Below are 11,389 nucleotides of genomic sequence, written 5' to 3'. Positions count from 1 at the left end.
AGTGTTATCATCTGCAAATGAGCTGTCACTCGTTACAAGTCATAAGGGGGTCTCAAACGGTAACGGTAATCCAACCGTAAACTCTAATGGTACTTGCACTATTCGAATGATCCATTAAAACAAATATCTACACTATAATGTTTGTTTTTTCACCTTTTTCGTTAATTATCTGAACGAACTTAGTCAGTATGGCTTCGGAATTTCTTGTAGAACATTTCGTTTTAATCTATTTTCTAATAGCCATTGGGAATTCACTGTTAATCTATCCAAGTAAATGTTTTTTCTTTATTACATCTGCAAAAACTGCAACATCGATTTAAAAGGTTAATCGATGGTTTTATAGTTGATGATAGTCACTTTAAAAAGTGAAATGGCAGACAACTTTCGACAACTTTCATATTATACAACTTTCAATTATAGCGACAACTTTCGAATTTATAACAGGTAAAACTGAGAACAAGAATTCCGAAAATTTCCGAGCTTCTTTATGATCAGTATCGGCTACTATTGCCCAAGTAACTCCTTACTTGCCACTGGTTACCCCAAAGTTATTGATAAACGCTTATTTTAAAGTTTCATTAAACTAAGTTGATGAAGCTGCATTAAGTACAGTGACATATATTTACGTGTAATATACTATACAGGAATTCTTTTCTATCTTTGTACAGAAGAAGAGGAAGGCGAGTGTCCCATAAAGCCTAAAAAAGTATTTTATTACTAGTCTACCGCTAACAATTTACTAGAGCGCAAGCCACCCGAGACCAGCACAGCTTTACTAGTTACATCAAAAGAATCGCATTTTGATGTAGTTTCACCCATGAAAAGTTACGAGCCTGAGAAAATGTGCCTTATTTTAAAAAATAGGAGGAAACACCCCTTAAAAGTCATAGAATCTTAACGAAAATCACACCATCAGATTCAGTGTAACAGAGAACCCTACAGTAGAAGTTTCAAGCTCCTATCTACAAAAATGTGGACTTTTGTATTTTTAGCCACACGACAGATGCGGGTTTATTTGTTTGTTATGGGACTTATAGGCTTTATGGGACTCTTACCAAAACCAGCACAAGAGTCCAATAGAATTCTTTTATAATATCTTACACGAAATTAATTGTCACTGTACATACGTTCATCAACTTAATTTTATGAAGTTTTAAAATAAGCGTCTATCAAACAGTTTGGGGTAACAAATGACAAGAAAGGAGTGATTCGGGTCAATAATAGCCGATGCTGATCCCACATAGGTAAAATTTATTAAGTTTAATGTCACTCATCAAAATCTATGAGCTTGGGAGAGAATCGTACCATAGAGGTTTTTGGCTCCCTCCAACAAAAATATGGAGTTTTGCTTTTACCCCCAGAAAAAAAGGGCGTGTTTGTTTCTTTCTTTCTTGTTGTTTCCCCCACCTAGGGATGATCAAATCAAGTCAGTGATCCTTGAAGATCTGAAAATTCCTTATTAGTGGCCTTTTTAAGTGACCAAAAGGACTGTGCCACGGAAAGGTGGCATTTTCTGTCATTTTGTGGCACCTAACGACGATTTTGCACCAAAAAAGAACAAGCTCCTGACAATTGAAAATTAGTAAGGAGTGATCCCGTTCAATAGTAGGCCAACCAAAACTCTAAAAGGCAGAATTTTTATATCAATAGATACATCAAAGGAATCAAATTTGTATGCTTATTTCAAATATATAAGTTTCATCAAGTGTAGTCATACCTATCAAAATTAAAGAGCCCGAAAAATTTGCCCTTTTTTGTAAAATGGGAAAACATCTTCTAAGACTTACAGAATGTTAATGAAAATTACAAAATAAGATTCAGAGTATCAAAGAACCTTACTGTACAGGTTTCAAGCTCCTTTCTACGAAAATGTGGAATTTTCTTTTTTTTGCCAAAAGAAAGGTCACGGATGTTTGTTTATTTGATTTTTTCCCCAAGGATAAATTTAATTATAGATCTTGTCGACCGAGTGGTCCTAGAATATCGCGAAAGGTCTCATTCAAATGGAAATTAAAGTACTAATGCCCTTTTTAAGTATGATACATTTGAATGTAATATGTTCAAAGGAGAAATTTTAGTCACTATTAACTAAAGTTTAGTCCTCATGTTGGTCAATTTTAGAATTTTTAGGGGATATAGTTTTCAAAATTTAGTGGGACAATCTTTTTTGTTGAAAATATAAAAAAAAGGTATTTTTCAAAATCTAGTGGGGGTTAAAAGCCTAGGATGTGGGTGGTTAGGTGTTCTCCCCCTTTCGCTCCTCAAGCTCCTTGAAATCAGCGGGGTCAATTCAAGAAGCAGTGGCTCTACATGCTAGAATGTTCTTTTCTTTTTAATGAAGATTGCTAAAGTTGTAATTTTCGTATAGCCAATTTACTTTCCAATACTGTTGAGCAGAATGTATTTAAAAGTAGAAATTTTCGCCACGTGAGCTGCTACCACCCAGAGGGTCAACTTGAGAATATGTAGGGAGGGAGATGAAATAAATTTTCACCACTTTATAAGGGAGGACTTAAGGAAGGCTAGCCAAACCCACCCATCGGGGTAAGGTTAAATTTGGGGTAAGGACTCAATCTCTTTACCCCTCCTTCTCACTTAAGCTTTGAAAAACAGCCAAAACCTGTTCATAATCACGCGCACTAAATTTTTCTGCAGAATCTTAACCAAATGTCAAGTTTAAGATGGCTCTTTGTTTACATCGATCTTAAATTCGACCTGAAATTGTTTCACCTGAGAATAGTAAAGATTGATTAGAGGCGTACCTCATGCTCTATCATGTCGTAATACATCACTAGACCTGTCGCTTAGGCTTAACTTAGAAACAGAAAATAAGTGTTACGCCCAGATGATAAAATATGGATAGGCACCTGAGGGACATACAAAACAGCATATATTACAATACGTGGCCTTAGTATTTTTACAAGAGGGCCTTCACGCACTGTCCAACTCTTTCCTCCCGAAATCTTGTGAATAATACTAAGCCACAGTGGAAACTGTAGGCCACCTTTCTTATTTATGCAAGGTTTTCACTGTCTTTAGTAGAGCCCAAATTATCCATTAATGGTCAGCAGTCACAATACATGTGAAACTGTATATTTATAAGGTTAGGGCGGGGGGGGGCTCTAGCCTCGGAGCCCTGATTCGTGCTTAAAAGCCAATTCAAATTTTTGCCCAAGTGGCTATTTAAAAGTATTTGAAGCTACTTTTAACAAATATAAATTTAAAATTATAGTTACTGTCTTCTAATAAAATATAATTTGAGCTATCCTTCTTATATTAAACACCTAATTGATATTAAGACCCAGAACTTATCAGCACATCCAACCAGATTTAAAAAATATTTTACTGTTGCAAATCATGTAATAATCATTCTGAGGCTAAGAGTTTCCTAGAACCAATCACAGTAAGTCAATTTTTTACAAATGGGTTAGATATCCACCAATATTAGTTTTAATGGTTCTTGAAGTCACTGATTTTGGAAATAGGATGCTAAAATTACAACAATGTTTTCCATTACTTAATTGAGGTCTTAAAAAAAGTTATTGTGCAGAAATTGTATTTTGACCTCTTAAAAGAAAAGTTTCTAAAATGGCTTTGGATTTTGCTAAAATTATTACAATGGAAGGTCTGTGAGCTTCTTTATCAGGAATTTGAGACTGCTCTTGGGATACGAAATCTTACAGGCAATAAAAAAAGGTCTTTAAAATAGACATTCAGTGGTTCTTGAAGCCCGTAAATGCATATGGATAGAGAACAAAGCAGTTCATTTAAGTAAAAATAAAATTTAGCATGCTTTGCTCGAGTCTTACTCACCACCTGTGATAAGTTCCAAGCAGCTGATCCAGCCAAATTTTGTTGTCCTGTATACAGAAAATTTAAGTAACAGTACTGTTAATTCATTATCTAGGAATTAGATGATAAGTGGCACGTTAGTGGTAAAGAATATGGTAAGTTTGATCTGTGGCGGCAAAGCCAAGTATATTTCAAGTTTTTAAATTTTAGTCTTTCAGGGATGAACCAATAGATTGCTTGAGATCGATTTTCTTTGCGTTTATGACGAACTAACTATTTCCTATTTTTTGGTTCTAATTTCAAAAGCTGCAAGGATTTATGATAAGCAGACAAAGTTCATTGGTTCCATAATCAGGGGGGAGGAAGTTACATCTAGGTATATCAAGGTATATAAAATAAAAGAAATTTAGTGTCAGATGTTGAAAAAATTGGGGGTCAGCCACTGCCGGTATCTATGAATTGTTATTTCCTTTTATCTACTTTTCTCCACAATTTAAGGCTATATTCACACTTTTATTACCGATCCTCTGGCACTGGTTTTAGTATATGATAATCCCACATATGATACTATACCGAATTATTGGTCCAATTCGAAATCTGCATTCTCCAGCGTTTGGGCGTTTCATTCGTCATTGCTTAGTAACTTCGAATTTTATCTGGGCTTCTTTGGATCATTGGAAATAAAAAAATACCATGATTATGCTTCCAGAATACTTTACAAGAAAAATTACAGGACTGACAAGTAATTCTCTTAACTACCGAATAATATTTATGCAATTCATTTCTTTAAAATGCGTCCAAAAAATTAAAAGAGTATAACATACCTCGTGCTGGAGAAAATTAACTCTTTTTGGTAATTTATTAGTTGATTCGCAAAACTCTTACAATAATACAACTTGTGAAGCGTGGAAACTAAGAACTCTAAATTTGACATCTGAACTAAAAAAGAATTAAGACTTTTTGTAATATGTACGGAAACCATGAGAGAGCCGCAAAATTTGGAGCTGTCCCAGATTTTTTTAGATCTACATTCATTGAAGTTATTGGTAAAAGTGAGTGATATCATCAATGAAAATCCACTCGCAGCTTCAAAAAAAAATAGTTCAAACTTGGCACTTTGACAAAAAAAGAAGCTGTCCGCTCTGTTGATTTTAATAATTTCTGTTCAGGCAATATTGCCATCTAATTTTATTTGCTCCAAGCTAGATGTTTACAGTGAAGCACAAGAGTGCCACCAGGGTGTTTTCCAACGGGAGGGGGGAGTTAAGCACCACCAAAAGTTTTGTTTGCGGAAAGAAACAATGGGATTGTTTCTTATTTCCTGCTTTGATACATTATTAAGTTCAGAAATTGTTTATTTAACAAAAGTTTTTCAACAAAAGAAAGTTTTAAAACAATCTCCCTATAAGGCTCCGTGGCAAAGAAGGAGCATGGAGAAAAAATAACACGTCCCGCTCTTTACGTTAAAGTTATTTACTGTAGGATTGAGAGAAAGAGTGAAACTTTAGCGTAAAGAGCGGGATTTGAGGAGGGAACAGCCCCTTTTATACACGGAGTAATTTCTGTTCGTTTTAAGTTTTAATGTCTCTCCTTACTTTCAGTTAAAAAACTTGTTTTTTTATTTAATTTTCAGAAGAAACGTCGTCGATGCTTGTTTATTTGTTTTGTTTTTTTTTCTCAGGGGGCGATTGTATCAAACCGAAGGTCCAAGATATTTGTGAGGGTGCTCATTCAAATGTAAATTTAAAGCTCTTTCTTAAGTGACCATACAGATTGGGTCAGGGGAAAGTCTAGTTTTCTGCCATTGTAGGGCACCAAACTACGACTTTATCCCAAAGAGGACGGATTTGCAATCAATTTAAAATTCTGAGAAGCTAATTGACATAAAAGTATCAATAACTATATTTTAGGCTTCCCAGTTGCAAAAAAAGTAATGCCACACGGTGACAGTACTGGATTCAACCAAGTTGATTCGCTTTATTAGTAATGAAATTAGGCTAGTTTTGGTGATTGTAGATGCGTATCACCTATAATGAGAGGGGGTGAGTGATTGCTTAGGTTAAGGGTAGGGTAGATTTCTAAAAAGACCATTTTAATGGACAAACTGCTTACTCTTCCTAGGGTTTTAGGTAAATTTTGAAAGATGTAGGGTGGGAGTAGGACTGAATTAAATTATTTCTCTATACAGCTAAAATGTTATATTCTCTTATCTACCAAAACAGAGGTGGAAAAAGGCAAGGCAGGTCATATTCAGTTCTGCCAGGAAATTTCTTTGGGATGGCAAATACTGCTAGTAACTTAGTTTTTAGCAATTTTAAATGGTGTTATTTTCTTTTTCTGTTTGTATGAAGTACTTTAATGTATTTAAAGAAATACTTGTAATATATTTATCGATAAAAAAAAATCCTATTTTAGAGGTTGTGATGGCTTCAGTTATGTAGAAGATCAAAAGCCTCACAGAATTTCCATCCACACTAATAATAATACTTCTTTTCATCCAACCGAAATTCTTCAGTAGTAATATTAACAAGGAATTTTTGCCAAAATTACTATTCACCGCTAATTTTTAAGCATATTCAAACGTCATCCAAAATTGATATTACAAATTTAAACGTAAGACAGTTTTAATCAACGTAAAATCAATGATTTACACGTTTTAAAAGCAATTAATCCGGGATTTAAGGGACCGGTACCTCAAAATATATCTTGGTTAGGCCTTGGTTATGATTTGGAAAACAATCAGAAACTAGACCTCCGTTGCCTGTGCAACGGGAAGTGTTGCAGCAACTGTGCCCTGTTCCTTAGGGCACAGTTGCGGAGCAACACGTGCAACTGTGCCCTACAATATAAAACAAACAAAAATTGGCAAAAATTGGAAATTGCTCCGAGGACATGACAACACTTCTAAATAGAAAACCTACAGAAGGAATTTCATATCCGGAAAACTATTGCAAGTTCCAGTCTTATGGGATCGAGATCTGTCGAACCGCGCTGGAAAAAAAAATTCTAGCTGGCCCAGAACCGAAGTTACCTCTAGAACGTCGAAACTTCAGAAATTATTTCTAAGAGAACGAAGCAACTTGGTATAAAGAACACTTCACTTCTTCTTGCATAACTTTCATAGCACTACTCGATAAAAATAAAATAGACATCAAAATCGAAAATTTAAGAAAATTTCAAAAAATCGGAACGAGATTGACTTTTCCGGAATTATTTCCGGGAAATCTGTAAGAGCTACGGAATTTCATGCTTAAGTTCTCGAAAACATCAATAAAAGTTCTATATGAGTTCATAATTATTTTATCTCTAAAACGTTTACTTCCGAAACTAGGGCCGTCTTAACTTGACGCCAATTCGAAGTGTTATGTTTCGAGACGCACATTTCGGGAATTATTTCCGGGAAATCTGAAAGAGATACGGAAATAACGTCTTATAGTTTTCTGCTTAACTTTTGATGGTCTAAGCTAGGAAAATATAAAACAAACCAAATTCACCAAAAAATTTAAATTGCCCCGAGGGCATGACAAAACTTCCAAATAGAAAAACCCAAAGAAGGAATTTTATTTCGGAGAAACTATTGTAAGTTCCAGTTGTTAGGAGATCGAGACCTGTCGAACCGCGTTGGAAAAAAAATTCTAGCTGGTCCAGAACAGAAGTTACCTCTAGAACGTCGAAACTTCGGAAATTATTTCTTAGAGAACGAAGCAACTTGGTATATAGAACACTTCACTTCTTCTTGCATACTTTTCATAGCACTACTCGATAAAAATATAAGAAACATCAAAATCGAAAATTTGAGAAAATTCCAAAAAAAATCGGAACGAGATGGACTTTTCCGGAATTATTCACGGGAAATCTGTAAGAGCTACGGAATTTTGTGCTCCGGTTCTCGAAGAGACAAATGAAAGTTCTACATGAGTTCAGCATAACTGTATTTCTAACAAGTTTATTTCCGAAGCTAGGGTCGTCTTACTTGACGCCAAACATCGAACGCAGAGTTTCTAAGAAAAAAACGGTTTTATTTTTTTTTTATGGAAAACTGTTAGAAATTTTAGGAACTTCTCTGGAACTTTTTTACTCTGTTTCACGTTTCCCTTCCCTCTGAAAAATCTCAAATTTTTAACTCTTACCACTTCGGAGCTACAGGTCGCTGATCACAGTGAAAAAAAAAAAAAAAAAAAAAAAAAACTACGAAAGCAGTAGTGTTGCTCCGCAACACAATTGCTCCGCAACACAACTAAATAAAAAATAACTTTTCAAATGAAAGCAAGGAGCAGATATGAAACATATTTGAACCGAATTTTTTTATATGAAGGGGCTGTCTCCTCCTTAGCTCCTAACTCTTTACAGTCAAGTTTGGCTTTTTTCAAATTGTCACAGAAAATTTGCTATTGGAAAGATAAGATTTTTCAAAACACTAAAAAACTTTTGTCTAAGGGGCAGTCCCCCTTACATATAGAGTAATTTATATTTGTTTTAAGTTCTAAACTAGCTCCTTATTTTATTTGAAAAACATTTTCTATTTATTTAATTACATTTCATTAAACTGTAAAGTTTTATGACTACAATACTTTTGGTAAAGCAGGAAAAAACGATCTATAATTGAATGATCTCTGGTTGGATTTTGATTGGTAATTTAATAAAAAAAAAAGTTTTAACTGCAAGTAAGTAGCAAAATTAAAACTTAAAACGAACAGAAATTATTCCGTATATAAAATGGGATGTCTCCTCCTCAACACCTCGCTCTTTGCGCTAAAGTTTGACTCTTTCTCACAACTCTACTTTTTAAAACAATAAAAAGCTTTAGCGTAAACATAGACGCGTTGAGGAGGGGACAGCCCCTTTTACATACGGAATAATTTCTGTTCGTCTTAAGTTTTAATGTCGCTCCTTACTTGCAGTGAAAAAACTTGTTTGCTTTATTTAATTTATGAACGTTTTTTATTTAATGCATGTTTTGGTTTTGGCTCACCGAGCATGAATTCTTAAAACGAAATTTACATTATTCTTTTTTTTGCCTAAATTGCTTTCTCATAGTTTTGATCGGACGATTTTGATAAGAAAAGGGGTGGGGGAGGAGGCCTAGTTGCACTCCAATTTTTGGTTACTTAAAAAGGCAACTAAAAGAGGCAACTTTTTACGAACTTATTTATTAGTAATAAATATATGTAACTTACGAATTAACTTACGTAACGAAATTCTATATTTGTATATTTTTGATACGTATATGAGGAGGTTCCCCCCCTCCTCAATACCTCGCTCTTTGCTCTAAAGCTTTAATTTGGTCCCCATTCTTTAAGAATGACCCCTGAAACACAAAGTCCGTAGAATAAATAGTTGAAATTACTAAAAATGCTTTAACGTAAAGAGTGAGGTGTTGTGGAGGAGCCGAACCCCCTTATAGACGTGATAATTTCTGTTCGTTTTAGGTTCCAATGCTGCTCCTTACTTCCACCTGAAAAAACTTTATTTTTCATTTTCGCATTTTTTTTTTGTAATTTGCAGCCCCTCCTCCGGGGACTGTGGGGGATTAGGTCGTCCCAAAAGACATAATTATTGGTTTTTCGACTATGCTGAACAAAATGGCTATATTAAAATTTTGATCCAGTGACTTTGGGAAAAATATGACCGTGGGAGGGGGCCTAGGTGCCCTTTAATTTTTTGGTTACTTAAAAAGGGCACAAGAACTATTAATTTCCGTTAGAGTGAGCCCTCTCGTGACACTTTAGGACCACTGAGTCGACATCATCACCCCTGGGGAAAAGAAAAAAAACAAATTAACACCCATCCGTGATCTGTCTTCTGGGAAAAGATACAAATTCCACAGTTTTGTAGATATGAGCTTGAAACTCTTACAGTAGCGTTCTCTGATATGTTGAATCTGATGGTGTGATTTTCGTTAAGATTCTGTGACTTTTAGGGGCTGTTTCCCCTATTTTCTATAATAAGGTAAATTTTCTCAGGCTCGTAGCTTTTGACAGGTAAAACTAAACTTGATGAAACTTATATGTTCAGAATTGGCTTAAAAATGCGATCCTTTTGATGTAACTATTTGTATCAAAATTCCATTTTTTAGAGTTTCGGTTACTATTGAGCCGGGTCGCTGATTTCTACAGTTCGTTACCACGAGCTGTTTGATCAAACAGTTCGTGATAACGAACTGTAAGGAGCGACCCGGCTCAATAGTAACTGAAACTTTAAAAAACTAAATTTTGATACCAATAGATATATATAAAAAAAACTCAATATGCTGATTCCAAATATATAACATTCATTAAGTTTAATCTTACCCATCAAAAGGTACCAGTCTGAGAAAATTTGGAAATTTGGAAAATTGAGAAAAAGGGGAAAGACGCCCTCAAAGTCGTAGAATTTAATGAAAATCACATCACCGGATTCAGCGTAGCAAAGAACCTTACTGTAGAGGTTTCAGGCTCATATCTGCAAAAATGCGGAATTTTGTAATTTTTGCCAGAAGAAATATCACATGTTTATTTGTTTCTTTGTTGTTTTTTGTTGTTGTTGTTTTTTCAGGGGTGATCGTATCGATCCAGTGGGCATAAAACGACGAGAGAGGGCTCATTCTATTGGAAATAAGAAGTACTAGTTCCCTTTTCAAGTCACCAAAAAATTTGAGGGCAACTAGGCCCCCTCCCACGCAACTTTTTTCCCAAAATCGTCCGATCAAAATTTAGAGATAGCTTTTTTTCAGCAAAAATGACTGCTTACAGCCCCTGGGGAAAGGTTTCTAAGATTTAAAATTTATCCATTGTTTTATTTGTTGTTGGGAAGTATGTATACATTTTTCGGGTGGGGAAGGGAGGGCGAATTTTATGCTGGGAGGATTTTGCAGGGGGATAATTTTTCATGGAGAGGGAAATTTCCAGAGGGTGAACTTTTCAAGGGAAGTATTACACTGGGTGAATTTGCCAGATTTCCTGTACAAAATTTCTTTATATGTATTTCTTACTCTTTACCGATTCAATTTTAGGCGTGGAGATATTAAGCGTAATTGCCTGGGCTAAATTTTCACCTGGGTTCAATTGCTCAGAGGGTATTTCTCCAGAAAACGAGTGGGATTTCTCTGTGGAGGTGGAGCCAGGTATACTGCCGCTATTTAAAAAACGATCAGATATTAAATCTAAAAAAACAATTTTCTTCAACTAAAAATAAGGAGCAACATTAAAACTTATAACGAACAAAAATTATTACGTATATGAGGTGGGTTGCCTCCTCCTCAACACCTTGCTCTTCGCACTAAAGTTTAAGTGTTGTCTCAATTTTTTAAAACAACTACTGAAACACATGGTCATTTAATTATAACAATAAGTAACATTTAAAATTGCTGAAAATTAAAAAAAAAAACTTTAAAAAAAAGCTTTAAAAGCTTTAAAGTGCTGAAAAACTGTAGCATGAAGAGCGAGATGTTGAAAAAGGGGCAGCCCCTTTCATATATGTAATAATTTTTGTTTGTTTTAAGTTTTAATGTTGGTTCTTTACTTTATGTGGAAAAAAAACTCGTTTTTTTATTTAATGAAGCTAAGAGACAAGCATTTTTCTAACGGCAATGGAAGAAGTATGTCAATTAAAGTGAAAG

This window comes from Artemia franciscana, chromosome 2, assembly GCF_032884065.1.
Source record: "Artemia franciscana chromosome 2, ASM3288406v1, whole genome shotgun sequence".
Taxonomy (NCBI): domain Eukaryota; kingdom Metazoa; phylum Arthropoda; class Branchiopoda; order Anostraca; family Artemiidae; genus Artemia; species Artemia franciscana.
The sequence above is the reverse complement of the archived record's forward strand: the minus strand, read 5'-3'. Positions refer to the sequence as shown.